General features: G+C 49.6%; 24 non-coding genes and 10 pseudogenes across 24 annotated transcripts; all 34 read right to left on the bottom strand.

Annotated features, from left to right (window-relative positions):
* Positions 1 to 192: 192 nt before the first annotated feature.
* Positions 193 to 311, bottom strand: LOC149754775 (5S ribosomal RNA). Its single transcript, XR_016406226.1, has one exon. It is a non-coding gene; the product is annotated as a 5S ribosomal RNA (ribosomal RNA).
* Positions 312 to 558: 247 nt separating this feature from the next.
* On the bottom strand, positions 559 to 677 carry LOC149754776 (5S ribosomal RNA). Its single transcript, XR_016401419.1, has one exon. It is a non-coding gene; the product is annotated as a 5S ribosomal RNA (ribosomal RNA).
* A 246-nt stretch (positions 678 to 923) lies between these two features.
* On the bottom strand, positions 924 to 1,042 carry LOC149754777 (5S ribosomal RNA). The gene has a single exon (XR_016405191.1). It is a non-coding gene; the product is annotated as a 5S ribosomal RNA (ribosomal RNA).
* A 247-nt stretch (positions 1,043 to 1,289) lies between these two features.
* Positions 1,290 to 1,408, bottom strand: LOC149754778 (5S ribosomal RNA). The gene has a single exon (XR_016405787.1). It is a non-coding gene; the product is annotated as a 5S ribosomal RNA (ribosomal RNA).
* A 247-nt stretch (positions 1,409 to 1,655) lies between these two features.
* Positions 1,656 to 1,774, bottom strand: LOC149754779 (5S ribosomal RNA). The gene has a single exon (XR_016406434.1). It is a non-coding gene; the product is annotated as a 5S ribosomal RNA (ribosomal RNA).
* A 246-nt stretch (positions 1,775 to 2,020) lies between these two features.
* On the bottom strand, positions 2,021 to 2,139 carry LOC149754780 (5S ribosomal RNA; annotated as a pseudogene).
* Positions 2,140 to 2,385: 246 nt separating this feature from the next.
* On the bottom strand, positions 2,386 to 2,504 carry LOC149754781 (5S ribosomal RNA). Its single transcript, XR_016403019.1, has one exon. It is a non-coding gene; the product is annotated as a 5S ribosomal RNA (ribosomal RNA).
* Positions 2,505 to 2,750: 246 nt separating this feature from the next.
* On the bottom strand, positions 2,751 to 2,869 carry LOC149754782 (5S ribosomal RNA; annotated as a pseudogene).
* A 246-nt stretch (positions 2,870 to 3,115) lies between these two features.
* On the bottom strand, positions 3,116 to 3,234 carry LOC149754783 (5S ribosomal RNA). The gene has a single exon (XR_016404511.1). It is a non-coding gene; the product is annotated as a 5S ribosomal RNA (ribosomal RNA).
* Positions 3,235 to 3,481: 247 nt separating this feature from the next.
* LOC149754784 (5S ribosomal RNA) lies at positions 3,482 to 3,600 on the bottom strand. Its single transcript, XR_016405334.1, has one exon. It is a non-coding gene; the product is annotated as a 5S ribosomal RNA (ribosomal RNA).
* Positions 3,601 to 3,846: 246 nt separating this feature from the next.
* Positions 3,847 to 3,965, bottom strand: LOC149754785 (5S ribosomal RNA). The gene has a single exon (XR_016405192.1). It is a non-coding gene; the product is annotated as a 5S ribosomal RNA (ribosomal RNA).
* Positions 3,966 to 4,212: 247 nt separating this feature from the next.
* On the bottom strand, positions 4,213 to 4,331 carry LOC149754786 (5S ribosomal RNA). The gene has a single exon (XR_016404380.1). It is a non-coding gene; the product is annotated as a 5S ribosomal RNA (ribosomal RNA).
* Positions 4,332 to 4,578: 247 nt separating this feature from the next.
* On the bottom strand, positions 4,579 to 4,697 carry LOC149754787 (5S ribosomal RNA). Its single transcript, XR_016409053.1, has one exon. It is a non-coding gene; the product is annotated as a 5S ribosomal RNA (ribosomal RNA).
* A 246-nt stretch (positions 4,698 to 4,943) lies between these two features.
* LOC149754788 (5S ribosomal RNA) lies at positions 4,944 to 5,062 on the bottom strand (annotated as a pseudogene).
* Positions 5,063 to 5,308: 246 nt separating this feature from the next.
* LOC149754789 (5S ribosomal RNA) lies at positions 5,309 to 5,427 on the bottom strand. The gene has a single exon (XR_016406227.1). It is a non-coding gene; the product is annotated as a 5S ribosomal RNA (ribosomal RNA).
* A 247-nt stretch (positions 5,428 to 5,674) lies between these two features.
* LOC149754790 (5S ribosomal RNA) lies at positions 5,675 to 5,793 on the bottom strand. The gene has a single exon (XR_016401420.1). It is a non-coding gene; the product is annotated as a 5S ribosomal RNA (ribosomal RNA).
* Positions 5,794 to 6,039: 246 nt separating this feature from the next.
* On the bottom strand, positions 6,040 to 6,158 carry LOC149754791 (5S ribosomal RNA). Its single transcript, XR_016406206.1, has one exon. It is a non-coding gene; the product is annotated as a 5S ribosomal RNA (ribosomal RNA).
* A 247-nt stretch (positions 6,159 to 6,405) lies between these two features.
* Positions 6,406 to 6,524, bottom strand: LOC149754792 (5S ribosomal RNA). Its single transcript, XR_016405788.1, has one exon. It is a non-coding gene; the product is annotated as a 5S ribosomal RNA (ribosomal RNA).
* A 247-nt stretch (positions 6,525 to 6,771) lies between these two features.
* On the bottom strand, positions 6,772 to 6,890 carry LOC149754793 (5S ribosomal RNA). The gene has a single exon (XR_016406436.1). It is a non-coding gene; the product is annotated as a 5S ribosomal RNA (ribosomal RNA).
* A 246-nt stretch (positions 6,891 to 7,136) lies between these two features.
* Positions 7,137 to 7,255, bottom strand: LOC149754794 (5S ribosomal RNA; annotated as a pseudogene).
* A 246-nt stretch (positions 7,256 to 7,501) lies between these two features.
* Positions 7,502 to 7,620, bottom strand: LOC149754795 (5S ribosomal RNA). The gene has a single exon (XR_016403020.1). It is a non-coding gene; the product is annotated as a 5S ribosomal RNA (ribosomal RNA).
* Positions 7,621 to 7,866: 246 nt separating this feature from the next.
* On the bottom strand, positions 7,867 to 7,985 carry LOC149754796 (5S ribosomal RNA; annotated as a pseudogene).
* Positions 7,986 to 8,231: 246 nt separating this feature from the next.
* LOC149754797 (5S ribosomal RNA) lies at positions 8,232 to 8,350 on the bottom strand. The gene has a single exon (XR_016404512.1). It is a non-coding gene; the product is annotated as a 5S ribosomal RNA (ribosomal RNA).
* Positions 8,351 to 8,596: 246 nt separating this feature from the next.
* LOC149754798 (5S ribosomal RNA) lies at positions 8,597 to 8,715 on the bottom strand (annotated as a pseudogene).
* A 247-nt stretch (positions 8,716 to 8,962) lies between these two features.
* Positions 8,963 to 9,081, bottom strand: LOC149754799 (5S ribosomal RNA; annotated as a pseudogene).
* A 245-nt stretch (positions 9,082 to 9,326) lies between these two features.
* LOC149754800 (5S ribosomal RNA) lies at positions 9,327 to 9,445 on the bottom strand (annotated as a pseudogene).
* Positions 9,446 to 9,689: 244 nt separating this feature from the next.
* On the bottom strand, positions 9,690 to 9,808 carry LOC149754801 (5S ribosomal RNA). The gene has a single exon (XR_016404189.1). It is a non-coding gene; the product is annotated as a 5S ribosomal RNA (ribosomal RNA).
* Positions 9,809 to 10,054: 246 nt separating this feature from the next.
* On the bottom strand, positions 10,055 to 10,173 carry LOC149754802 (5S ribosomal RNA). The gene has a single exon (XR_016403323.1). It is a non-coding gene; the product is annotated as a 5S ribosomal RNA (ribosomal RNA).
* Positions 10,174 to 10,419: 246 nt separating this feature from the next.
* On the bottom strand, positions 10,420 to 10,538 carry LOC149754803 (5S ribosomal RNA). The gene has a single exon (XR_016406192.1). It is a non-coding gene; the product is annotated as a 5S ribosomal RNA (ribosomal RNA).
* Positions 10,539 to 10,785: 247 nt separating this feature from the next.
* Positions 10,786 to 10,904, bottom strand: LOC149754804 (5S ribosomal RNA). Its single transcript, XR_016406916.1, has one exon. It is a non-coding gene; the product is annotated as a 5S ribosomal RNA (ribosomal RNA).
* Positions 10,905 to 11,150: 246 nt separating this feature from the next.
* Positions 11,151 to 11,269, bottom strand: LOC149754805 (5S ribosomal RNA). The gene has a single exon (XR_016401134.1). It is a non-coding gene; the product is annotated as a 5S ribosomal RNA (ribosomal RNA).
* Positions 11,270 to 11,516: 247 nt separating this feature from the next.
* LOC149754806 (5S ribosomal RNA) lies at positions 11,517 to 11,635 on the bottom strand (annotated as a pseudogene).
* A 245-nt stretch (positions 11,636 to 11,880) lies between these two features.
* LOC149754807 (5S ribosomal RNA) lies at positions 11,881 to 11,999 on the bottom strand (annotated as a pseudogene).
* A 244-nt stretch (positions 12,000 to 12,243) lies between these two features.
* Positions 12,244 to 12,362, bottom strand: LOC149754808 (5S ribosomal RNA). The gene has a single exon (XR_016404190.1). It is a non-coding gene; the product is annotated as a 5S ribosomal RNA (ribosomal RNA).
* Positions 12,363 to 12,449: the final 87 nt, after the last annotated feature.

Here is a 12,449-nt window from a genome sequence, read left to right on the forward strand (position 1 = left end):
CGAGACATTCGCGCCGCCAGGGCCGTTCTGGCGTAGGATTCAACGCGCTGGTCCCGCTATGCTGCATGGCACCGCCAGTCTCCGGACTCAGTTTATTTTCGGGGGAAAAAATTATCTGAAGAGGAAAAGCCAAAAGCCGAAAAATTAAAAATGAATATTATCAAAAAATAAAAAAGCGGGCAAAAAATAAAAGGGGTGCAACATGAGGACTTCCCAGGGGGGCACCCATCCTAGTACTACTCCCGCCCAAACACGCTTAACTGCGGAGTTCGGATGGGATCCGGTGCATTAGTGCTGGTATGATCGCACCCATGACATTCCCTTCGAAACTCTCTTATATGACAAAGCAGCAGACCTCGACGGCCCGAGACATTCGCGCCGCCGGGGCCGTTCTGGCGTAGGATTCAACGCGCTGGTCCCGCTATGCTGCATGGCACCGCCAGTCTCCGAACTCAGTTTATTTTCGGGGAAAAAAAATTATCCGAAGTGGAAAAGCCAAAAGCCGAAAAATTAAAAATAAATATTATCAAAAAATAAAAAAATGGGCAAAAAATAAATGGGGTGCAACACGAGGACTTCCCGGGGGGTCACCCATCCTAGTACTACTCTCGCCCAAGCACGCTTAACTGCGGAGTTCTGATGGGATCCGGTGCAATAGTGCTGGTATGATCGCACCCATGACAAGCCCTTCGAAACTCCTTTTTATGACAAAGCAGCCGGTCTCGACGGCCCGAGACATTCGCGCCGCCAGGGCCGTTCTGGCGTAGGATTTAACGCGCTGGTCCCGCTATGCTGCATGGCACCGCCAGTCTCCGGACTCAGTTTATTTTCGGGGGAAAAAATTATCCGAAGAGGAAAAGCCAAAAGCCGAAAAATTAAAAATAAATATTATCAAAAAATAAAAAAGCGGGCAAAAAATAAAAGGGGTGCAACACGAGGACTTCCCAGGGGGGCACCCATCCTAGTACTACTTCCGCCCAAGCACGCTTAACTGCGGAGTTCTGATGGGATCCGGTGCATTAGTGCTGGTATGATCGCACCCATGACATTCCCTTCGAAACTCTCTTATATGACAAAGCAGCAGACCTCGACGGCCCGAGACATTCGCGCCGCCGGGGCCGTTCTGGCGTAGGATTCAACGCGCTGGTCCCGCTATGCTGCATGGCACAGCCAGTCTCCGGACTCAGTTTATTTTCGGGGGAAAAAAATTATCCGAAGTGGAAAAGCCAAAAGCCGAAAAATTAAAAATAAATATTATCAAAAAATAAAAAAACGGGCAAAAAATAAATGGGGTGCAACACGAGGACTTCCCGGGGGGTCACCCATCCAAGTACTACTCTCGCCCAAGCACGCTTAACTGCGGAGTTTTGATGGGATCCGGTGCATTAGTGCTGGTATGATCGCACCCATGACAAGCCCTTCGAAACTCCGTTTTATGACAAAGCAGCCGGTCTCGACGGCCCGAGACATTCGCGCCGCCAGGGCCGTTCTGGCGTAGGATTCAACGCGCTGGTCCCGCTATGCTGCATGGCATAGCCAGTCTCCGGACTCAGTTTATTTTCGGGGAGAAAAAATTATCCGAAGAGAAAAAGCCAAAGGCCGAAAAATTAAAAATAAATATTACCAAAAAATAAAAAAGCGGGCAAAAAATAAAAGGGGTGCAACACGAGGACTTTCCATAGGGTCACCCATCCTGGTACTACCCTCGCCTAAGCACGCTTAACTGCGGAGTTCTGATGGGATCCGGTGCATTAGTGCTGGTATGATCGCACCCATGACATGCCCTTCGAAACTCCCTTTTATGACAAAGCAGCCGACCTCGACGGCCCGAGACATTCCCACCGTCGGGGCCGTTCTGGCGTAGGATTCAACGCGCTGGTCCCGCTATGCTGCATGGCACCGCCAGTCTCCGGACTCAGTTTATTTTCGGAGGAAAAAATTTATCCGAAGTGGAAAAGCCAAAAGCCGAAAAATTAAAAATAAATATTATCAAAAAATAAAAAAAGGGCAAAAAATAAATGGGGTGCAACACGAGGACTTCCCGGGGGGTCACCCATCCTAGTACTACTCTCGCCCAAGCACGCTTAACTGCGGTGTTCTGATGCGATCCAGTGCATTAGTGCTGGTATGATCGCACCCATGACAAGCCCTTCGAAACTCCTTTTTATGACAAAGCAGCCGGTCTCGACGGCCCGAGACATTCGCGCCGCCAGGGCCGTTCTGGCGTAGGATTCAACGCGCTGGTCCCGCTATGCTGCATGGCACCGCCAGTCTCCGGACTCAGTTTATTTTCGGGGGAAAAAATTATCTGAAGAGGAAAAGCCAAAAGCCGAAAAATTAAAAATAAATATTATCAAAAAATAAAAAAGCGGGCAAAAAATAAAAGGGGTGCAACACAAGGACTTCCCAGGGGGGCACCCATCCTAGTACTACTCCCGCCCAAGCACGCTTAACTGCGGAGTTCTGATGGGATCCGGTGCATTAGTGCTGGTATGATCGCACCCATGACATTCCCTTCGAAACTCTCTTATATGACAAAGCAGCAGACCTCGACGGCCCGAGACATTCGCGCCGCCGGGGCCGTTCTGGCGTAGGATTCAACGCGCTGGTCCCGCTATGCTGCATGGCACCGCCAGTCTCCGGACTCAGTTTATTTTCGGAGAAAAAAAATTATCCGAAGTGGAAAAGCCAAAAGCCGAAAAATTAAAAATAAATATTATCAAAAAATAAAAAAAGGGCAAAAAATAAATGGGGTGCAACACGAGGACTTCCCGGGGGGTCACCCATCCTAGTACTACTCTCGCCCAAGCACGCTTAACTGCGGTGTTCTGATGCGATCCAGTGCATTAGTGCTGGTATGATCGCACCCATGACAAGCCCTTCGAAACTCCTTTTTATGACAAAGCAGCCGGTCTCGACGGCCCGAGACATTCGCGCTGCCAGGGCCGTTCTGGCGTAGGATTCAACGCGCTGGTCCCGCTATGCTGCATGGCACCGCCAGTCTCCGGACTCAGTTTATTTTCGGGGGAAAAAATTATCAGAAGAGGAAAAGCCAAAAGCCGAAAAATTAAAAATGAATATTATCAAAAAATAAAAAAGCGGGCAAAAAATAAAAGGGGTGCAACATGAGGACTTCCCAGGGGGGCACCCATCCTAGTACTACTCCCGCCCAAGCACGCTTAACTGCGGAGTTCGGATGGGATCCGGTGCATTAGTGCTGGTATGATCGCACCCATGACATTCCCTTCGAAACTCTCTTATATGACAAAGCAGCAGACCTCGACGGCCCGAGACATTCGCGCCGCCGGGGCCGTTCTGGCGTAGGATTCAACGCGCTGGTCCCGCTATGCTGCATGGCACCGCCAGTCTCCGAACTCAGTTTATTTTTGGGGGAAAAAAATTATCCGAAGTGGAAAAGCCAAAAGCCGAAAAATTTAAAATAAATATTATCAAAAAATAAAAAAATGGGCAAAAAATAAATGGGGTGCAACACGAGGACTTCCCGGGGGGTCACCCATCCTAGTACTACTCTCGCCCAAGCACGCTTAACTGTGGAGTTCTGATGGGATCCGGTGCAATAGTGCTGGTATGATCGCACCCATGACAAGCCCTTCGAAACTCCTTTTTATGACAAAGCAGCCGGTCTCGACGGCCCGAGACATTCGCGCCGCCAGGGCCGTTCTGGCGTAGGATTCAACGCGCTGGTCCCGCTATGCTGCATGGCACCGCCAGTCTCCGGACTCAGTTTATTTTCGGGGGAAAAAATTATCCGAAGAGGAAAAGCCAAAAGCCGAAAAATTAAAAATAAATATTATCAAAAAATAAAAAAGCGGGCAAAAAATAAAAGGGGTGCAACACGAGGACTTCCCAGGGGGGCACCCATCCTAGTACTACTTCCGCCCAAGCACGCTTAACTGCGGAGTTCTGATGGGATCCGGTGCATTAGTGCTGGTATGATCGCACCCATGACATTCCCTTCGAAACTCTCTCATATGACAAAGCAGCAGACCTCGACGGCCCGAGACATTCGCGCCGCCGGGGCCGTTCTGGCGTAGGATTCAACGCGCTGGTCCCGCTATGCTGCATGGCACAGCCAGTCTCCGGACTAAGTTTATTTTCGGGGGAAAAAAATTATCCGAAGTGGAAAAGCCAAAAGCCGAAAAATTAAAAATAAATATTATCAAAAAATAAAAAAAGGGGCAAAAAATAAATGGGGTGCAACACGAGGACTTCCCGGGGGGTCACCCATCCTAGTACTACTCTTGCCCAAGCACGCTTAACTGCGGAGTTCTGATGGGATCCGGTGCATTAGTGCTGGTATGATCGCACCCATGACAAGCCCTTCGAAACTCCGTTTTATGACAAAGCAGCCGGTCTCGACGGCCCGAGACATTCGCGCCGCCAGGGCCGTTCTGGCGTAGGATTCAACGCGCTGGTCCTGCTATGCTGCATGGCATAGCCAGTCTCCGGACTCAGTTTATTTTCGGGGAGAAAAAATTATCCGAAGAGGAAAAGCCAAAGGCCGAAAAATTAAAAATAAATATTACCAAAAAATAAAAAAGCGGGTAAAAAATAAAAGGGGTGCAACACGAGGACTTTCCATAGGGTCACCCATCCTAGTACTACCCTCGCCTAAGCACGCTTAACTGCGGAGTTCTGATGGGATTCGGTGCATTAGTGCTGGTATGATCGCACCCATGACATGCCCTTCGAAACTCCCTTTTATGACAAAGCAGCCGACCTCGACGGCCCGAGACATTCGCACCGCCGGGGCCGTTCTGGCGTAGGATTCAACGCGCTGGTCCCGCTATGCTGCATGGCACCGCCAGTCTCCGGACTCAGTTTATTTTCGGAGGAAAAAAATTATCCGAAGTGGAAAAGCCAAAAGCCGAAAAATTAAAAATAAATATTATCAAAAAATAAAAAAAGGGCAAAAAATAAATGGGGTGCAACACGAGGACTTCCCGGGGGGTCACCCATCCTAGTACTACTCTCGCCCAAGCACGCTTAACTGCGGTGTTCTGATGCGATCCAGTGCATTAGTGCTGGTATGATCGCACCCATGACAAGCCCTTCGAAACTCCTTTTTATGACAAAGCAGCCGGTCTCGACGGCCCGAGACATTCGCGCCGCCAGGGCCGTTCTGGCGTAGGATTCAACGCGCTGGTCCCGCTATGCTGCATGGCACCGCCAGTCTCCGGACTCAGTTTATTTTCGGGGGAAAAAATTATCTGAAGAGGAAAAGCCAAAAGCCAAAAAATTAAAAATGAATATTATCAAAAAATAAAAAAGCGGGCAAAAAATAAAAGGGGTGCAACATGAGGACTTCCCAGGGGGGCACCCATCCTAGTACTACTCCCGCCCAAACACGCTTAACTGCGGAGTTCGGATGGGATCCGGTGCATTAGTGCTGGTATGATCGCACCCATGACATTCCCTTCGAAACTCTCTTATATGACAAAGCAGCAGACCTCGACGGCCCGAGACATTCGCGCCGCCGGGGCCGTTCTGGCGTAGGATTCAACGCGCTGGTCCCGCTATGCTGCATGGCACCGCCAGTCTCCGAACTCAGTTTATTTTCGGGGAAAAAAAATTATCCGAAGTGGAAAAGCCAAAAGCCGAAAAATTAAAAATAAATATTATCAAAAAATAAAAAAATGGGCAAAAAATAAATGGGGTGCAACACGAGGACTTCCCGGGGGGTCACCCATCCTAGTACTACTCTCGCCCAAGCACGCTTAACTGCGGAGTTCTGATGGGATCCGGTGCAATAGTGCTGGTATGATCGCACCCATGACAAGCCCTTCGAAACTCCTTTTTATGACAAAGCAGCCGGTCTCGACGGCCCGAGACATTCGCGCCGCCAGGGCCGTTCTGGCGTAGGATTTAACGCGCTGGTCCCGCTATGCTGCATGGCACCGCCAGTCTCCGGACTCAGTTTATTTTCGGGGGAAAAAATTATCCGAAGAGGAAAAGCCAAAAGCCGAAAAATTAAAAATAAATATTATCAAAAAATAAAAAAGCGGGCAAAAAATAAAAGGGGTGCAACACGAGGACTTCCCAGGGGGGCACCCATCCTAGTACTACTTCCGCCCAAGCACGCTTAACTGCGGAGTTCTGATGGGATCCGGTGCAATAGTGCTGGTATGATCGCACCCATGACATTCCCTTCGAAACTCTCTTATATGACAAAGCAGCAGACCTCGACGGCCCGAGACATTCGCGCCGCCGGGGCCGTTCTGGCGTAGGATTCAACGCGCTGGTCCCGCTATGCTGCATGGCACAGCCAGTCTCCGGACTCAGTTTATTTTCGGGGGAAAAAAATTATCCGAAGTGGAAAAGCCAAAAGCCGAAAAATTAAAAATAAATATTATCAAAAAATAAAAAAACGGGCAAAAAATAAATGGGGTGCAACACGAGGACTTCCCGGGGGGTCACCCATCCAAGTACTACTCTCGCCCAAGCACGCTTAACTGCGGAGTTTTGATGGGATCCGGTGCATTAGTGCTGGTATGATCGCACCCATGACAAGCCCTTCGAAACTCCGTTTTATGACAAAGCAGCCGGTCTCGACGGCCCGAGACATTCGCGCCGCCAGGGCCGTTCTGGCGTAGGATTCAACGCGCTGGTCCCGCTATGCTGCATGGCATAGCCAGTCTCCGGACTCAGTTTATTTTCGGGGAGAAAAAATTATCCGAAGAGAAAAAGCCAAAGGCCGAAAAATTAAAAATAAATATTACCAAAAAATAAAAAAGCGGGCAAAAAATAAAAGGGGTGCAACACGAGGACTTTCCATAGGGTCACCCATCCTGGTACTACCCTCGCCTAAGCACGCTTAACTGCGGAGTTCTGATGGGATCCGGTGCATTAGTGCTGGTATGATCGCACCCATGACATGCCCTTCGAAACTCCCTTTTATGACAAAGCAGCCGACCTCGACGGCCCGAGACATTCCCACCGTCGGGGCCGTTCTGGCGTAGGATTCAACGCGCTGGTCCCGCTATGCTGCATGGCACCGCCAGTCTCCGGACTCAGTTTATTTTCGGAGGAAAAAATTTATCCGAAGTGGAAAAGCCAAAAGCCGAAAAATTAAAAATAAATATTATCAAAAAATAAAAAAAGGGCAAAAAATAAATGGGGTGCAACACGAGGACTTCCCGGGGGGTCACCCATCCTAGTACTACTCTCGCCCAAGCACGCTTAACTGCGGTGTTCTGATGCGATCCAGTGCATTAGTGCTGGTATGATCGCACCCATGACAAGCCCTTCGAAACTCCTTTTTATGACAAAGCAGCCGGTCTCGACGGCCCGAGACATTCGCGCCGCCAGGGCCGTTCTGGCGTAGGATTCAACGCGCTGGTCCCGCTATGCTGCATGGCACCGCCAGTCTCCGGACTCAGTTTATTTTCGGGGGAAAAAATTATCTGAAGAGGAAAAGCCAAAAGCCGAAAAATTAAAAATAAATATTATCAAAAAATAAAAAAGCGGGCAAAAAATAAAAGGGGTGCAACACAAGGACTTCCCAGGGGGGCACCCATCCTAGTACTACTCCCGCCCAAGCACGCTTAACTGCGGAGTTCTGATGGGATCCGGTGCATTAGTGCTGGTATGATCGCACCCATGACATTCCCTTCGAAACTCTCTTATATGACAAAGCAGCAGACCTCGACGGCCCGAGACATTCGCGCCGCCGGGGCCGTTCTGGCGTAGGATTCAACGCGCTGGTCCCGCTATGCTGCATGGCACCGCCAGTCTCCGGACTCAGTTTATTTTCGGAGAAAAAAAATTATCCGAAGTGGAAAAGCCAAAAGCCGAAAAATTAAAAATAAATATTATCAAAAAATAAAAAAAGGGCAAAAAATAAATGGGGTGCAACACGAGGACTTCCCGGGGGGTCACCCATCCTAGTACTACTCTCGCCCAAGCACGCTTAACTGCGGTGTTCTGATGCGATCCAGTGCATTAGTGCTGGTATGATCGCACCCATGACAAGCCCTTCGAAACTCCTTTTTATGACAAAGCAGCCGGTCTCGACGGCCCGAGACATTCGCGCTGCCAGGGCCGTTCTGGCGTAGGATTCAACGCGCTGGTCCCGCTATGCTGCATGGCACCGCCAGTCTCCGGACTCAGTTTATTTTCGGGGGAAAAAATTATCTGAAGAGGAAAAGCCAAAAGCCGAAAAATTAAAAATGAATATTATCAAAAAATAAAAAAGCGGGCAAAAAATAAAAGGGGTGCAACATGAGGACTTCCCAGGGGGGCACCCATCCTAGTACTACTCCCGCCCAAGCACGCTTAACTGCGGAGTTCGGATGGGATCCGGTGCATTAGTGCTGGTATGATCGCACCCATGACATTCCCTTCGAAACTCTCTTATATGACAAAGCAGCAGACCTCGACGGCCCGAGACATTCGCACCGCCGGGGCCGTTCTGGCGTAGGATTCAACGCGCTGGTCCCGCTATGCTGCATGGCACCGCCAGTCTCCGGACTCAGTTTATTTTCGGAGGAAAAAAATTATCCGAAGCGGAAAAGCCAAAAGCCGAAAAATTAAAAATAAACATTATCAAAAAATAAAAAAAGGGCAAAAAATAAAAGGGGTGCAACACGAGGACTTCCCAGGTGGTCACCCATCCTAGTGCTACTGTCGCCCAAGCACGCTTAACTGCGGAGTTTTGATGGGATCCGATGCATTAGTGCTGGTATGATCGCACCCATGACATGCCCTTCGAAACTCCCTTTTATGACAAAGCAGCCGACCTCGACGGCCCGAGACATTCGCGCCGCCGGGGCCGTTCTGGCGTAGGATTCAACGCGCTGGTCCCGCTATGCTGCATGGCACAGCCAGTCTCCGGACTAAGTTTATTTTCGGGGGAAAAAAATTATCCGAAGTGGAAAAGCCAAAAGCCGAAAAATTAAAAATAAATATTATCAAAAAATAAAAAAACGGGCAAAAAATAAATGGGGTGCAACACGAGGACTTCCTAGGGGGTCACCCATCCTAGTACTACTCTCGCCCAAGCACGCTTAACTGCGCAGTTCAGATGGGATCCGGTGCATTAGTGCTGGTATGATCGCACCTATGACAAGCCCTTCGAAACTCCCTTTTATGACAAAGCAGCAGGTCTCGACGGCCCGAGACATTCGCACCGCCGGGGCCGTTCTGGCGTAGGATTCAACGCGCTGGTCCCGCTATGCTGCATGGCACCGCCAGTCTCTGGACTCAGTTTATTTTCCGAGGAAAAAAATTATCCGAAGCGGAAAAGCCAAAAGCCGAAAAATTAAAAATAAATATTATCAAAAAATAAAAAAAGGCAAAAAATAAAAGGGGTGCAACCCGAGGACTTCCCAGGTGGTCACCCATCCTAGTGCTACTCTCGCCCAAGCACGCTTAACTGCGGAGTTCCGATGGGATCCGGTGCATTAGTGCTGGTCTGATCGCCCATGACAAGCCCTTCGAAACTCCCTTTTATGACACAGCAGCCGGTCTCGACGGCCCGAGACATTTGCGCCGCCGGGGCCGTTCTGGCGTAGAATTCAACGCGCTGGTCCCGCTATGTTGCACGGCACCGCCAGTCTCCGAACTCAGTTTATTTTCGGGGGAAAAAGTTATCCGAAGAGGAAAAGCCAAAAGCCGAAAAATTAAAAATAAATATTATCAAAAAATAAAAAAGCGGGCAAAAAATAAAAGGGGTGCAACACGAGGACTTCCCAGGGGGGCACCCATCCTAGTACTACTCCCGCCCAAGCACGCTTAACTGCGGAGTTCTGATGGGATCCGGTGCATTAGTGCTGGTATGATCGCACCTATGACATTCCCTTCGAAACTCTCTTATATGACAAAGCAGCAGACCTCGACGGCCCGAGACATTCCGCCGCCGGGGCCGTTCTGGCGTAGGATTCAACGCGCTGGTTCCGCTATGCTGCATGGCACCGCCAGTCTCCGGACTCAGTTTATTTTCGGGGGAAAAAAATTATCCGAAGTGGAAAAGCCAAAAGCCGAAAAATTAAAAATAAATATTATCAAAAAATAAAAAAACGGGCAAAAAATAAATGGGGTGCAACACGAGGACTTCCCGGGGGGTCACCCATCCTAGTACTACTCTCGCCCAAGCACGCTTAACTGCGGAGTTCTGATGGGATCCAGTGCATTAGTGCTGGTATGATCGCACCCATGACAAGCCCTTCGAAACTCCTTTTTATGACAAAGCAGCCGGTCTCGACGGCCCGAGACATTCGCGCCGCCAGGGCCGTTCTGGCGTAGGATTCAATGCGCTGGTCCCGCTATGCTGCATGGCACCGCCAGTCTCCGGACTCAGTTTATTTTCGGGGGAAAAAATTATCTGAAGAGGAAAAGCCAAAAGCCGAAAAATTAAAAATAAATATTATCAAAAAATAAAAAAGCAGGCAAAAAATAAAAGGGGTGCAACACGAGGACTTCCCAGGGGGGCACCCATCCTAGTACTACTCCCGACCAAGCACGCTTAACTGCGGAGTTCTGATGAGATCCGGTGCATTAGTGCTGGTATGATCGCACCCATGACATTCCCTTCGAAACTCTCTTATATGACAAAGCAGCAGACCTCGACGGCCCGAGACATTCGCGCCGCCGGGGCCGTTCTGGCGTAGGATTGAACGCGCTGGTCCCGCTATGCTGCATGGCACCGCCAGTCTCCGGACTCAGTTTATTTTCGGGGGAAAAAAATTATCCGAAGTGGAAAAGCCAAGAGCCAAAAAATTAAAAATAAATATTATCAAAAAATAAAAAAACGGGCAAAAAATAAATGGGGTGCAGCACGAGGACTTCCCGGGGGGTCACCCATCCTAGTACTACTCTCGCCCAAGCACGCTTAACTGCGGAGTTCTGATGGGATCTGGTGCATTAGTGCTGGTATGATCGCACCCATGACAAGCCCTTCGAAACTCCTTTTTATGACAAAGCAGCCGGTCTCGACGGCCCGAGACATTCGCGCCGCCAGGGCCGTTCTGGCGTAGGATTCAACGCGCTGGTCCCGCTATGCTGCATGGCACCGCCAGTCTCCCGACTCAGTTTATTTTCGGGGGAAAAAATTATCCGAAGAGGAAAAGCCAAAAGCCGAAAAATTAAAAATAAATATTATCAAAAAATAAAAAAGCGGGCAAAAAATAAAAAGGGTGCAACACGAGGACTTCCCAGGGGGGCACCCATCCTAGTACTACTCCCGCCCAAGCACGCTTAACTGCGGAGTTCTGATGGGATCCGGTGCATTAGTGCTGGTATGATCGCACCCATGACATTCCCTTCGAAACTCTCTTATATGACAAAGCAGCAGACCTCGACGGCCCGAGACATTCGCGCCGCCGGGGCCGTTCTGGCGTAGGATTCAACGCGCTGGTCCCGCTATGCTGCATGGCACCGCCAGTCTCCGGACTCAGTTTATTTTCGGAGGAAAAAAATTATCCGAAGTGGAAAAGCCAAAAGCCGAAAAATTAAAAATAAATATTATCAAAAAATAAAAAAAGGGGCAAAAAATAAATGGGGTGCAACACGAGGACTTCCTAGGGGGTCACCCATCCTAGTACTACTCTCGCCCAAGCACGCTTAACTGCGCAGTTCAGATGGGATCCGGTGCATTAGTGCTGGTATGATCGCACCTATGACAAGCCCTTCGAAACTCCCTTTTATGACAAAGCAGCAGGTCTCGACGGCCCGAGACATTCGCACCGCCGGGGCCGTTCTGGCGTAGGATTCAACGCGCTGGTCCCGCTATGCTGCATGGCACCGCCAGTCTCTGGACTCAGTTTATTTTCCGAGGAAAAAAATTATCCGAAGCGGAAAAGCCAAAAGCCGAAAAATTAAAAATAAATATTATCAAAAAATAAAAAAAGGCAAAAAATAAAAGGGGTGCAACCCGAGGACTTCCCAGGTGGTCACCCATCCTAGTGCTACTCTCGCCCAAGCACGCTTAACTGCGGAGTTCCGATGGGATCCGGTGCATTAGTGCTGGTCTGATCGCCCATGACAAGCCCTTCGAAACTCCCTTTTATGACACAGCAGCCGGTCTCGACGGCCCGAGACATTTGCGCCGCCGGGGCCGTTCTGGCGTAGAATTCAACGCGCTGGTCCCGCTATGTTGCACGGCACCGCCAGTCTCCGAACTCAGTTTATTTTCGGGGGAAAAAGTTATCCGAAGAGGAAAAGCCAAAAGCCGAAAAATTAAAAATAAATATTATCAAAAAATAAAAAAGCGGGCAAAAAATAAAAGGGGTGCAACACGAGGACTTCCCAGGGGGGCACCCATCCTAGTACTACTCCCGCCCAAGCACGCTTAACTGCGGAGTTCTGATGGGATCCGGTGCATTAGTGCTGGTATGATCGCACCTATGACATTCCCTTCGAAACTCTCTTATATGACAAAGCAGCAGACCTCGACGGCCCGAGACATTCCGCCGCCGGGGCCGTTCTGGCGT

This window comes from Phoenix dactylifera, chromosome 4 (assembly GCF_051530095.1).
Source record: "Phoenix dactylifera cultivar Ajwa chromosome 4, Ajwa_hap1_PhDact_Kaust_v1.1, whole genome shotgun sequence".
Taxonomy (NCBI): domain Eukaryota; kingdom Viridiplantae; phylum Streptophyta; class Magnoliopsida; order Arecales; family Arecaceae; genus Phoenix; species Phoenix dactylifera.